This window comes from Punica granatum, chromosome 8, assembly GCF_007655135.1.
Source record: "Punica granatum isolate Tunisia-2019 chromosome 8, ASM765513v2, whole genome shotgun sequence".
Taxonomy (NCBI): domain Eukaryota; kingdom Viridiplantae; phylum Streptophyta; class Magnoliopsida; order Myrtales; family Lythraceae; genus Punica; species Punica granatum.
The window spans coordinates 22831659-22842880 of NC_045134.1; positions in this window are offsets into that span (position 1 = coordinate 22831659).

An 11222-nucleotide genomic window follows, 5' to 3' on the forward strand; every position below is an offset into this window, starting at 1 on the left:
TCATTCCTCAATGTAGTAGCGGATACAAGTTATAGTGCTATATCATGGAACTTCGTTATTACCAGACTAGGACGTGTGCCACTATGCCGTATATTAGGGGAGCTTGATTCCCTTGTCATGGCAGCCATATTCCTATTTTGATCAAAATCAGGGGAGTATGGTCCAGTTTGAAAAGTAATGCATGTGCTAATCATGTTGTCAAGACCATCCATAAGAGGTCCAACGCTCTTCATAACTGCACGAGATCATGCAAAGGCCTTGAAACATGTATTCTTATTCGACTCGAATCACACCGAAGGTGGTCGAGAACTTTGCAATAGTTTAATGACATGCTACTGAATGTGAAGAGGGGACAAAAGTTCAAAGTGAATCAGCTACACAATGTACTTCCGGGGTCTCGTTGAGTGTTTTCTAAGATTGCGTGTTTGTTGATGCCCACTATTACTGTTTGTGAACTTGCAATGATGATGTCTAATGTAAAATTACAATTCTAGATTTAAAAGCTCTCTTCAACGAGCGTTTTTATCCCCATTCCTTCGGATTAATAGGGATGTCTTTGAGATTCTATTCTGCCAGCAAGATTGAGGTATGTAAGGATTCTATATTTCGGATCTTGATTTGATTTCTACTCGGAATCCAATTTATGTGTATGCAGAGATAATTGTAACTGATGTTGAGCCCATTATAAACTCCACCTTCATAGCGCTATTAGTGAATACATTAAATTATAACAAACTAATAAATATGATTTTAAACGATGTGGATTAATGGCAAAGTGAGTTTTTGGGGCAAACTTTTTTATACTATAACTTTATCTTGGACTTTTTTTATTTTAGATAATTATTTTATTTTATAAAACTAAATTTATTTTCACTTTTATTTTTAGCATAATTTACCATTATTTTTTATTTTAATGTTATTTACAATTATTTGTTTGTAACTTTAGTTTAAATATGTATTTCCAATTACAAGTTATTTAAGGAATGGAATCAATTATATAAATATCTTACTCCTTAAGACGAAGATGAACATTATTAATTTATGCAAAACACATTAGTTAGAACAAGTACTAGATTTGGTTCAAACTAACTTATAATTGGCATATTATTTTTTTTCTTGAGCATATTAGTTTAGGCAAATAGCAGTTTTAAGTGGAACCAATGTTTAAAGCGAAAGAATTTAGGATTAATTGCCAAAAAAATACAAACTTTTCACAATTTATCAATTTTAGTATGAATTTTTTTCTTGATCTAAAAATACACAAACTATCAATTTGATAACAATTTTAGAACAACTTCCTTTTTTTCGATAGGTGGGTCTCAACGACAACCATTGTCCACCCAATCCAGATTGGCCATGACGCAAAGGTCTCTAATAACCCTAATTAGGGGGATGGTGACCGCCGATGAGACTTTTACCATGTACCATCTTCATTCTTTTCTCGATTTTACTTTTACTTTTTCTAATTTGGGCAATGAGGGCCTCATCGGGGCCATCGCTGTCCCAATAAGGTCACCGACGACCTCGGCTATCTCTATCGGATGGTGTAGCCATAGATTCTCGTTTAAATTAACGAAAAAGTTGAGGCATGTTAAAATTGATATCAAATTATTAGTTCGTGCATTTTGAGGTCAAGAAAAAAAGTTTGTATTTTTTAGGCAATTAATCCAAGAGTTTATCATATAATGTTATAATAATTTGAACTAACCTATCACATAGTACAAACCATACAATACCTCGAAAAAAAAAAACAACAAATGCAAAATGACAACTTATACAAAAGGATTAAAGATAGATTCTTTCTGTTAGGGGAGCAGATATTGAATTGACAAGGTTGTTCACTTATGCATAGGAAAACCTTAGAAGGGGGGGTCAAGGCCCCCAGTTCGACACCCCCAGCCCCCCGAATCGGTCGACGCCTCCCACTTCTCTTCTCCCTCCTCCAAATCCAACTCCAATGCAATATCGACCATTTTCTTCTAAAAAGAAAAGAAAAAGAAAGATTAATATTTTTCTCATGCCATTCATATCCATTTAAACAAACTTATGGAACGATTCGTGCCAATACTTTATAATATTGTAAAATTTCCTCTCCTCTTTTTTACTCTTTCTTTTAAAAAAAATATTGAAGAAGAATTTTTATTTATTTATTCTTTCTTGAGATTCAAGTTTCCAACAAACTTATTTTTTTTTCCCAACAAACTCATTCACTTTATCCATCTAAACTTTATAGAGTTTCCACCTTCCATGAATAACCTAAATCGAGGAAATTAAAGTATAGAAAATATTTTAAGCTGTTTAAATTGATTAGTGCATGTTGCATAATGCAATATATATATATATATATGTATATATTGTACGAACACATAAATCTCCATATAACATTAAGTATTTATATAAATATGTAATAAATATATATTAAGAATTTGCTCTTGGAAAAAATGATATGGTCCACAGTAAAGAGCAAGTCTATAACTAATCTATCTATATCTATATCTATATTTATGTCTATATTTTAGGCTAAAGAAGAGTTTCAAAGGAGCTCTCTTAAGCCTCCACATGTCATTCATAGAGTTAAACAAATATATTATTTTAATTCATTTGAAAAAAGAAATCTTCTTTATATATTAAAACTAAAATTAGGTGGTGGGATTTTAATAATTTAATATTTCAAAATGGTAATAATTTTCTAATTTAAGACATTTGTTTAAATTTTTAAAATAGTTTTATTTTTAAACAAGTTACTTTTTTTTAATTATATAACCCTCTTTTAAATGTCAATAAGGAGAATTTCATATTGAACAATAAATATAATTATGCTTAATTTTTGAAGGATTCAACGATGTTAATTTGAAAAAAATACTAAGGAATCCACCAAAAGATATTAAGTTATGTAACCTAATAATCTTTTTTTTATTAGTATATATATGTGTCTAAATTAGGATTTTTTTTGTCAATTTCTAAATTAAGATATTTGAAACAATAATTCAAACAACATTTTCTAAGTAATGTGATATTTCAAATTATATTTATTTTTCTATGAGTTTGTTAATTATCATTCTAGAACTATTGTTGAGTAACATAGTAAATGATCATATATATATATATATATATAGATAAAGTTGTATCCCCATAATAAATAGAATTAGAAAAATAATTTTATATATGATATAAAGTCATAAAGGTAAATGTCTAAATATACAATTATAAATGTATATACAATTAGGACTAAATTAGTAAATGCATATAAATCATCATACATTTGGTAATTTAATTATACAAGCACATTCTTGATTTAAAATATATAATCTCAAACTTTATATATAAAAACATACTTTCTTAAACTAAATATCTATAAATTTTTTTGACATAATTAGTAATTAAAAGAAAAATCTACTATATGCAATAAGTACATTTAAATATTGAACACTTTTGAAATAGTAATAGATGAATATTTTTAAATTTTTTAAAAAATAGATGAATTTTTTACAAAATACGTGGAGGTCATTTATTACACTTTTTTAGAATTTGATAGTTAAGAAAATGTGATATGTTTTCTAAGTAAATCATTTTCTTAATCTATATTTTGTAATATAATTCATTTTCAATTATTCTAAATTTGTTATTGTATTGTATGCATTAATATTTAAATGCTTCAACTTAATAATATATATATATAGAACTTAATGAAAATTTTGATTTTGATGTCAAAATTTTTAAAAATACATCTAAAAATAACCTTTCTAGATAATAACCCATGCATTGCACGAGCAAAAAAATAGTATTTATATATGATCGTCTAACTTTTTCTTGTCATTATTAATGAGTTGATATTGTATATAATAAGAACAGAAAATGTTTAGCCGCAAAGAGGCGGGAAGTTTCACTAGTAAAACTAAAAGTAAGATCAGTTTATAAAAGGGTAAACCGACAACTTATGCTAAATTGAACAATTACAGGCCATAATATTCGAGGGGAGAGGGAGGATTTCGAAAGAGCTGTGAAAAAAACTTAATGATGTTTGACTTATCAAGTTAAGAAAAAAAAGGGTATTCGGCTCGGAGTTACATTGGTATCATTAGATTCTGCTCCTTCTCATCTGCAGATGGCCTGATACTATAAAACGCAAAGGAGATTGCACTACTTGTGATAAATGGATAAGAAGAAAAAGCCACAGTTGATAAATCATAAGCCGATAGACAGAAACCCAACAAATCTGACAATATTACAAGCCAGTAGAAGAAAAACAGAAGTAGTCAGTTCAAGATTTCAGTAATCAATACCCATCTTGCAGAATGAAGAACAAGTGCAAACAATGGAGTGGTGGGCAAACCGTTGCCCCTCAAACTCCAAGAGCGTCAGTTCAATATGGATTTCCTAAAGGTTGTGCGGTGCTTCCCAATTGCTTAACAACAGAGAAGCATCTCAGACAGACGCTCACTCTTCAAATGTCCCATCTCTCTACAAAGAAAACAAGCTTCAGTACTCCAATGGCATTACTGAGATGATTCTTCCACCAAATTTATCTATGACTTGGATAAACCTCCATAACATCTTCTAAAATAATCTAAAATAAATCAATGATGACAACCTAAGGAGTGGTAGATAAACTCTACAGTAAGCTCCATATTTTTCCAAAACATAATCACTATCACAAGGTGAAAGCTCAAATGAATGATTAAGCCGCACCCAATAACTGGCTATGTGGCACTTACTAGTACTGAGAAGAAAAAGAAAATCAGGTAGTCCACGACCTTGTACTTGGTCTTCAATCACTTTTTTGTTCTTAATTGAATCTTTCAGCAATCACAGTCCCTTCTCCATGGCTCCTCACATCTAAACTCCGATGGAAAAATTTTCATATACTCGACAGGACCACCAGACCAGTAACTATATTTGCTCGCTGTGGGACACCCACTAATGGATTCTATCTTCACCGTCTCAACTCAAAAACCTTCAGCAGAATCTTCAAAGTTCTTTTCACTTGTAAGATGTCCATTCCCTCTTATCAACTAATCTAGTGTCTCCACCTTTAAGAACCTGCTTCAGATTTTTTTTTCCCATCCTCACTCTACTAAAGAAGTGTCAAGCAGAAAGCCGGCACCCATCCATGGAAGAGCCAAAGATCGCAAAGACATGTCCTTCTGACAGAATGCACGCTCAGAACGACAGTTGATGCTCGCGAATATTTCATCAATTTATTCACCAGAGAGATAAAGCTCAGACGAGACGAACACCATGCAAAGCTTGCCATTCACCTTCTAGAAAAATCAAATAACCTCGTGAAAGTCGCCCGGAACTGGAACCAGCAGAGCTACCGGAGGTGTTGCTAACAGGCACGGGAACGTTTTCTATAATTCGGCGAAGCTTAACCTCCAGGTTCTCCTGATCTTCCTGCAAACTACAATGAACGACACTTTTATTTGTGCCAGAACCAATCCCCAGCGTCACCTGTTCCATATAACGATTTGGATCAAAACAATAAACAGCTTTGGAAAGGTAACTAACCAAATGGATAACACATCAGCATAAGAATGAATACAGACTACAGTTAATCCAATCAATCTCGTAGAGTCTTCAGCTTCCTCTCATGGATTAAAATCCTAAGGGACTTGGCTATGGACAAAATCATTAAAATCTCGTAGATGTAACTTTTTGCTGTTTGATTTCTTCCATGCTCGGATAAATTAATAGAGTATCATGGAAAAAAAAATAGAGGAAGAAATAAACAACTAAAGCTAGCTCAAGCTCACAAATTGCATGATTGTTAAATTGCAATCATAACGATCAAATATCGTGCTCTGGCAGAAACTTCGCATTGGGAATTTCCCGTTGAAGTAGAGATTAGGGTTTGCTTTCGGACCGTATAAACCAGTTTCAAAAGAAAAACGGTCCACTATAATCCGGCCACATCATCAATACTAATTTCGACATGTAAGCGGTTGCACATATAAATTATTTGACCTTATATATAGCTCGATGGATTTGCGACGAAATTGAAAGTTCTATAGGAGGAAATGTTATCTTCAATATTAGAAGGACTATAAAAAATAGCATCGCACCATGGAATATAAATTAGCGTTTCATCATAGAATCTGCCAATAATAATTCATTTCTTACTTTCAGCGATTTTAAATTATTTCTTCGAAACACTTAAATTTATTCTAAAATCAACAATCATTTTTCAGTAATTTTATTTCAGTACTTGCCCATCAGCAATAACTCTTCAAACCAAGCTGAAATCAATTGATAAAAACCATGTGAAAACCTGGGCTTTGCATGGGTAATGCCCAGATATAATCTTTAACTTTTTTTAATAGAATTTTTAATATTCTTTAACTTTTTTAATAGAATTTTTAATATTGTAAGTGATAAATAACATTAGAATAATTATAACTTCATAGGCACATAAAATCCGATATTAACATATATCATTTCAATATGTGTAAATATGTGTACATATAATGCATATTATTTTGTGTTCGAAAGTCTTGAGAAAATATTAATTGATCCTACCTCATAATGATGCGGCGAGGAAGAACCAATAAGATTTTTTCAATTAAGAAGACTTACCACAATTAATCGAGTGATTAACACTTATTATTTAGTTTATTACAATTTAATTAGTTTTTCCTCATGCCATGTGGCGAAGTAAGATCACCGAATAATGTCTTGTATAAATGATATATAAAAATGTATGTTTTTCTACGAAGATACTATATTTGAGAAGGTAATTGATATCAAATACATTTCACATTATTTCTATAAAATACTGAACCATTTCATGTATAACTATATAAAGAGTACAATAATAGCTTATACTTGAAAAGAAGGCCCGTGCTTCGCGGCGGGAGACAACAACTTCAATTAGGTATTGTTTGAATCAATTATAAATTATTCAACTATATGAATTAGCTTATTTATATGCTTAACTAGTAAGAAGTATTATTATTAACTTTTATCATGAGTACATAGTATGATTGTGGTCTTGAATTATCTTATTAAATTATTGCACTATATTTTATAAGGCATACATTATATGTGTATGAACTATAAAATCCTACTCACATGAATAAAAAATTATACAGTAGCCAAAGATTTTCAGTTTAGATACTTGAGTTCATTGAACAGCATCACCCATTAATCAAATGTTTTATATGAGATTGTCAATAACTGGATTACTTGTGGAATATTAGTAATGAGTACTCTGTATATATGAAAATCTCATATATGAACTCGTGAGAAAATAATTAAAGAAAATTTGATTTGAAAATAAGAAATAAAAGTCATACACATATTTTCTAAATAAGGTGTTAAAATATCACCTAAAATGTATATAAAATCTTGTGTCCTCGTGAAGATGAAATTACGATGGAACTCATGTTACATTAAAATCATTAATTAGCACATATAGATTATGAGAGAATACAAAGATGGTAATAGTTAGAAAATGTGCCTAACTCTATATGGTCGTATCTCTTTTGCACTTTATTTATAGTTTCCTCTTCTCTATTTTTCTTATTTTAAATGGACACTGATAAAATAATCGCTCATGTAATAGTAATGCTTTCAGGGAATTCTCATATTCAGCGCTTGTAAATGCAAAAAATCCACAAATTTGAAAGTTTCACCCGATAGTTAACAAACTTGACTCGAAGACCAATTAGTTGGACCCAATCGAGTTTTAAATACCAGATACCACACATCGGAGAAATTAAATAACAAAAAGCAGCGAAGATAAAAAAAAATTTAAAAAAGAAGAAGGGTGTGGTTGGGAAAAACATCCCAACTCACCCCAGTGAAAAGAGGGACCTCATGACCGTATCTCTTTTGCACTTTATTTATAGTTTCATCTTCTCTATTTTTCTCATTTCAAATGGACAATGATAAAATAATCGCTCATTTAATTCTATGCATAAAATCCACAAATGGAATAGTTTCACTCGATAGTGAACAAACTTGACTCAGAGACCGATTAGTTGAACCCATCGAGTTCTGAATACCAGATACGACAAATCAAAGAAATTAAATAACAAAAAGTGGCAAAGATTAAAAAAGTAAAAAAAAAAAAAAGAAGGGTGCTGCTGCGAAAAAATCCTAACTCCCCCCATTAGAAAGATAGATCTCAAATCATTGTTTTGTATGATTTTAAGATATTATCCTAAAAAATTATTATATTATATTAATAAACTATAAAGGATTAACAACCTAGACAAGCAACCTTTGTATTTTTCCTAAATAAAACACGACCTTTGAAAAATTTGCATAGTAAGGCTCGACCTTTACATTTTTTTCCTAACACATTTATTTGATACCTCATTAAAAAATAAAAGCAAACCCTTAAACCCATTAAACTGATCGGTTCAAAAGGATTTTGCTTAAAAATATGGCGGTTTCGTGGGTTCAACGGCTCAATCTTCCATATTGGGTTTTTACACAGACCGAATCGGTGAGGGTGTCGATTCTCGGTTCCCAATTTCTGTCCGGTTCTGATAATAGTGCCCCCAATTGGGCTAGCTGACTACCTCTGTTGTGGCCGATGACCCTGATGAGGTGGGTGGTGGCCTCTATCAGGGCCCCCACAATCAAAATCGAAAGAGCCCCGTAATTGAGGGCTTTTCCATTCCAACACCCCGCCCGCGGCTATCTACAATCTGCTCCTTTCTTTTTTTGAAAAAAAAAATCTTCTTTTTTTATTTTTTTTACAATTATGTTTAATTAAATAAAAACATATGGGACTCACTTATCCAATCGTGAACTGTAACCGTTACATTTGACAGAATAATTGTTGTTGTGCTAGAATCGCAACTATACTTGAAGGTCGGGCCATTTTTTGTTATTTTTCAATCATACTATATTTAGAAAAAAGTGCAAAGATCGTTCTTGTCTATACTGTTTTTCAAAGGGTGTGCTATATTTAGGAAAAAAGTGTAAAAATTGTGTCTTTCTATGCTATTTTCTGAAAGTTGTGTTGTAGTTAACAAAAAGTGTAAGCTCATGATTTTTTAGGTGAATAACCTTAAACTAATTGATAATGTATGTTTTTATGTGAAGATACGATACTTGGAGAGTGCAATTGATATCAAATACACTTCATATTATTTCTATAAAATACTGAAATATTTCATGTATAACTATATAAAGAGTACAATAATAGCTTATACTTGACAAGAAGGCCCGTGCTTCGCGGCGGGAGACAACAACTTCAATTAGGTATTGTTTGAATCAATTATAAATTATTCAACTATATGAATTAGCTTATTTATATGCTTAACTAGTAAGAAGTATTATTATTAGACTTTTATCATGAGTACATATTATGATTGTGGTCTTGAATTATCTTATTAAATTATTGCACTATATTTCATAAGGCATACATTATATGCGTATGAACTATGAAATCCTACTCACAGGAATAAAAAATTATACAGTGGCCAAAGATTTTCAGTTTAGATACTTGAGTTCATTGAACAGGATCACCCATTAATCAAATGTTTTAGATGTGATTGTCAATAACCGGATTACTTGTGAAATATTAGCAACGAGTATTCTGTATATATGAAAATCTCATATATTAACTTGTGAGAAAATAATTAAAGAAAATTTGATTTGAAAATAAGAAATAAAAGTCATACACAGATTTTCTAAATAAGGTGTTAAAATACCACCTAAAATGATATATAAAATCTTGTGTCCTTGTGAAGATGAAATTACGATGGAACTCATGTTACATTAAAATCATTAATTAGCACATATATAGATTATGAGAGAATCAAAGATGGAAATAGTTAGAAAATGTGCCTAACTCTATACAAAGACCGTATCTCTTTTGCACCTTATTTATAGTTTCCTCTTCTCTATTTTTCTTATTTTAAATGGATAAAATAATTGCTCATGTGATAGTAATGCTTTAAGTGAATTATCGCATTCAATTTTTATGAATACAGAAAATCCACAAATGTAAAGGTTTCACCGGATAGTGAACAAACCTTACTCGAAGACCAATTAGTCGGACCTATCGAGTTTTGAATACCGAATATGATACGTCGGAGAAATTAAATAACAAAAAGTGGCAATGATTAAGAAAAAAGTAAAATAAAGAAGGGTGCGGTTGGGAAAAACATCCCCACTCGCCCTAATGGAAAGACAAACCTCAAATCATTGTTTAGTATAATTTTACGATATTATCCTAAAAATTTATTATATTATATTATATTATATTATATTGTATTAATAAACTATAAATGATTAACAACCTAAACAAGCAACCTTTGAAAATTTTGCACAGTAAGGCACGACCTTTACATTTTTTACTCCAACACATTTATACTCATTAAAAAATAAAGCAAACCCATTAAATCAACTGGTTCAAAAGGATTTTGCTTAGAAATCGAGTGATTTCGTGGGTTCAACAGCTCAATCTTGCATATTGGGTCTTTACACAGATCGGACCTCTGAGGGTGCCGGCTCTCAATTCCTAATTTTGGTTTGGTTCTAATAACAGTGCCCCCAGTTGAAGTCGCTGATTCAATATGCTGTGGCTGACAGCCCAGATTAGGTGGGTAGTGGCCTCTATTGGGGGCCCCATTGTCGAAATCAAAAGAGTCTAGAAATTGAGGGATTTTCAATTCCGGCACCCCGTGGCTAATTAATATCCGCTCCTTTCTTTTTATTTTAAAATTTTAAAAATTCTTCTTTTTTTAAAAAAAATTTACAATTATTTTTAATTAAATAAAAACGTGAGGGACCCACTTATCTAATCATGTTGTGCAACATGGTACCTACAACCGTTACATCTGACGAAATGATTGACGTCGTGCAAGAATCATAACTATATTGAAAGTTGTGCCTTTTTTGTACTATTCTTTCATTATGCTATATTTGAAAAAAGTGTAAGGTCATGATTTTCTAGATGAATAATCTTAAACTAAATCCAGTCCTATAACACAGAAGCAGCCACATGTTCCCTTTTTTTTTTCTTTTTTTAATTTTTTGCTCATTTTCAAGCTTTCATTGTTGCATAATATCAGACGAGCTAGAGAGAACCATTTTAATACCGAAACTAAGTTTGAGTATTTTGTCGATACATCTGATTATCCTATAGCTTGTTGGGTTGTATCGAGAATTTCTCTCTAATTCTTTTTGAAGATTATAGGTGCTTCCCTTGAGACGTTATATGTGACTTACTGATTGAGGTAACTGGTTAAATTGATTGAGATAAT